The sequence below is a fragment of the Odocoileus virginianus genome, chromosome 6 (assembly GCF_023699985.2).
Source record: "Odocoileus virginianus isolate 20LAN1187 ecotype Illinois chromosome 6, Ovbor_1.2, whole genome shotgun sequence".
Classification (NCBI taxonomy): Eukaryota; Metazoa; Chordata; class Mammalia; order Artiodactyla; family Cervidae; genus Odocoileus; species Odocoileus virginianus.
In genome coordinates this window covers 26349994-26354358 of record NC_069679.1, presented here as the reverse complement: position 1 = coordinate 26354358, position 4365 = coordinate 26349994, and the positions used below count along the sequence as shown (strand labels likewise).

The window sequence follows — 4365 nt, the reverse complement described above, 5'->3', positions numbered from 1 at the left end:
TCGCCTTCTCCCACAGAGCCCAAAAGTCTGTCCTGTACATCTGTGTCTCTTTTTCTGTTTTCCATATAGGGTTATCATTACCATCTTTCTAAATTCCATATATATGTGTTAGTATGCTGTAATGTTCTTTATCTTTCTGGCTTACTTCACTCTGTATAATGGGCTCCAGTTTCATCCATCTCATTAGAACTGATTCAAATGAATTCTTTTTAATGGCTGAGTAATATTCCATGGTGTATATGTACCACAGCTTCCTTATCCATTCGTCTGCTGATGGGCATCTAGGTTGCTACCATGTCCTGGCTATTATAAACAGTGCTGCGATGAACACTGGGGTGCACGTGTCTTGACTAGGAATTTTTAAAATGCCTATTCGGATCTTTTGCCCATTTTTCTCCCACTCTATTGTTTCCTTTGTCACTTATCAAAGTATCCTTTGATGAGTAGAAATTTTTAACTTTGATGATGTTAATATAAAATTTTCTTTCAGTTATGCTTCTTTCTGATGTTTAAGAACATTTATACTCCAAATTTCTAAAGATATTTCCATTGCTATGTTCTTTTTGTTTTGCTGCTCACATTTAGGTCTATAATACACCTGGGATTGACTTTTAAATATGAATACGAATCCAGTTTTACTGTTTTCTCTGTACAGATTCCTGATTGTTTGGCACTATTTATTGATAAATTGCATTACTGCTGAAACTATACAACTCAGATTGGGACTTGAACCCATGGTATTTTAACTGAGATCACATACCTGGTCTCAGGATTTAATGAAGCTCAGGTTCTTGATGTCTCATCACAGAAAGAATTCAGTGAGAGATAAAGTGATAGGTAAGAAGTGGACTTGTTTAGAGAGAATCACACTCCATAGTGTGTGGGCCATCTCAGAGGGCAGGAGGCCCCCAAATATGTCATGGTTAGTTTTTCACAGGCTAATGAGTGGGAGAATTATTTTAATTATTTGGGGAAAGGAGCAGAGATTTCCAGCAGTTGGGCCAATGCCCATGTTCTCCTCTTTGATGGTCAGCCTCAGAGCTGTCTTGGTGCTGGTGGGTGTGTCAGTGTATTACAGTGAATGTATGAGGCTCAAGGTCCACTTGAAGTCAAATATTCTGCTATCTTGGACCTAGTTGGTTCTAACCAGTATTTTTAAAAGTAATTTTATTTATTTATTTTTGAGGATGCTCGGTCTTCATTGCTGCATGGTCTTTTACCTAATGGCGGTGAGTGGGGGCTACTCCCTAGTTATGGTGTGTGGGCTTCTCCTTGCCATGGTTTTTCTTGTTGCAGAGCATGGGCTCTAGGGTGCATGGGCTTCAGTAGTTGCAGCACATGAGCTTAGTAGTTGTGGCTCCCGGGCTCTAGACCAAAGACTCGATAGTCGTTGCTCACGGGCTTAGCTGCTCTGCAGCAGGTGGGATCTTCCTGGATCCGGGATCGAACCCATGTGCTCTGCATTTGCAGGTGGATTCTTTATCACTGAGTCACCAGAGAAGCCCCAGTTCTAACCAGTTTTTATCGTGTCATATGGCTATGTCATTCTTTTAAAGGTTGTACCCTGCGCTCTTCCCTTCTATTTCACTGCTACTCTCAGATATCCAGCGTTGATACACTCTGGCATCCAGTGTCAATGTCTGCTGCAGAGTTCTCTCTTTTGTTGGTTGGGTATATGTCAATAACACACTATCTTAATTATTATAGCTCTATAATAGATGTTGGTATTCCAAAACAACTCCTTTTCCTTCTTCAAAAGAACCTTGGCTCTCTTTGGCTTTTTGTATATCCCGAAAAATGTTAAGCTTGTAAGTGCCACAGAATTTTTAAGAGTGTTGACTAGGATTGCATTGACTCTATAAATTGCTTTAGGGAGAATGGACATTGTTACTAAATAATGAACTCTAAACCACGAACTTGGCATATTTCTCTATTTATTTAGATTTTTTTTAGCACCTCTCTCTTTTATACTTTTTCCCATAGAAGTCTTACATATCTTTTATATCTAGAAGATTGTGTGGTGTATAAGAGGTACTCCATAAATGTTTGTTGAATAAATGAATAGGTAGATGGATAGAGACCACAAATAGATTAATGGTTGCCAGGGGCTGGAGGGAAGAAGAATGAGAGTGACCAATACTGGACACAGAGTTTCTTTGGGGGGTAATGAAAATGTTCAGGATTTAGATAGTGGTGATGCTTTGCATAATTCAAACTCATTGAATTATAAATTGTATATAAATTATATCCAGGGTGAATTTTGTATATAAATTATATCTAGAATTTTGTATATAAATTATATCTAGAATTTTGTATATAAATTTCATATATAAATTATATCTAGAATTTTTAAAAAAGGGGTCATAAATTAGAGTAAGAGGAAATAGCTTCAGTGGAAACGTGAGAAGTCAGTAGTAATGTAAGGGGTATAAAGATGTTTCAGTCCTTTGATTCTGTAATCCTACTTTTAAAAATCAATTCTAAAAATAAAAAATGAAGTGTAGACACATATGTTAACCACAGTGTTATTTTTAACAGTGAAAAAATATAGAAATAGCCTAGGCATTATGGGGCTGAAACAGTTTACCTTATTGGTCTTGAACCCATGTTCTGGGACTTGAATCCAGCCAGAACTCAGACTGGGACTTGAACCCATGTGCCTGGAACTCAAACTTGGCCAAAATCCTGCTTGTGACTCAATCCACAACCTTTTAATTAGAATAACTCACCTGATGTCTGGGACGTATCTTGGGCTTTTACTTATAGCTTTATGGTTAAGCAAGCCTACTTCATTCCAGGACATTCCAGTAGCTTTCTTGAGCGATCATTAACTTACAGCGGTCTCCCAAATTTTCCAGGTTTCCCTCTCTATCCCTAGTCCCCTACTGGAACTTCTACAACTACCTGTATAACTGTGCTGTCCTATCCTTATCCAAAAGTGTCAAATAAATTATGGTAAACCTACATGATGTATCACTAAAATATTTTTGAAGAATTTTTAATAATGTGGAAAAATACATATACTTCATTATGTTTTAGAAAGCAATGATCAGAATTATAAATCAAATTGTTTTTTTTTTCCATGCAACAATGTCTTTTATTATGTATGGGTTTTTAAAATTATTTTTTCAATATCACCATACACAGGCAAAAAAAAAAATTATTTAGCATATTAGAACTTGCAAACCTGATCACTGCATAGAGAAGGCAAAATTATCCCTATAGCATGCTTAACCAGGAGGCCAGTTCATCTGCCGACCTCCAAGAACATGGAGATGAACATGATAGACACACTGGCCACCATCTGAACCTTCATTCATCACCATTCGATAGTCCTTCTTCAGGCCCAGATCAGCAGCACATTTCTTGCCAACAATCATTAAATGCCCAAGAAAACTTTCATCATCATCTTCTGCTGCAGAAATCTGGGATATATGTCTATTGGGTATCACCAGAAAATGTGTTGGTGCTTGAGGGGAAATGTCACGGAAAGCAAGACACTGGTCATCCTCATAAATGATTTGGCTGGGATTTCCTTGCGAATGATCTTCCCAAAGATCATGTCGCCGTCAGGCCAGGCGACCTGAGCCTTGGTGATCTCATCTGCCATCTCTGCCTCCCTCCCAAGCAGCCAGCCAGGGAGAAGGTCTTCAAATTGTTTTAAAAAATCTATAGTAGGGCTTCCCTGGTGACTCAGTGGTAAAGAATCTGCCTGCCAGTGCAGGAGACCTGGGTTCAATCTCTGGTGCAGGAAGATCCCATATGCCTCAGAACAGCTAAGCCGGTGTGCCACAACTATTGAGCCTGTGCTCTAGACTCCAGGAACTGCAACTACTGAGCCCATGTACCACAACTGCTGAAGCCTGTGCACCCAAGAGCCCATGCTCTGCAACAAGAGAAGACACTGCATTGAGAAGCCAGCACACTGCAACCATAGAGTAGCCCCTGCTTGCCACAACTAGAGAAAAAGCCTGCACAACAACAAAGATCCAGCACAGTTTACTTCAGTTCAGTCTTTCAGTTGTGTCTGACTCTGCAACCCCATGGACTGCAGCATGCCAAGCTTCCCTGTCCTTCACCAAATCCCAGAGCTTGCTCAAACTCATATGCATTGAGTCAGTGATGCCATCCAACCTCTGTTGCCCCCTTCTCCTCCTGCCTTCAGTCTTTCCCAGCATCATGGTCTTTTCTAATGAGTCATTTCTTCGCATCAGGTGGCCAAAGTATTGGAGCTTCAGCACAGCCAAAAATAAATAAATGAAGTTATTTTAAAAAATCTATAGTAAAACAACATAGGAAGAAGATGCACCCAAATACTATCAGTGGTCATCTCTGCATTGTAAGATTGTGGTTTTTTTGGGGGGG

At 39.5% G+C, this 4365-nt stretch overlaps 1 pseudogene; it reads right to left on the bottom strand.

Moving 5' to 3' along the window:
* Positions 1 to 3198: 3198 nt before the first annotated feature.
* Positions 3199 to 3610, bottom strand: LOC110127403 (adenosine 5'-monophosphoramidase HINT1 pseudogene; annotated as a pseudogene).
* Between the last annotated feature and the right edge of the window lie 755 nt (positions 3611 to 4365).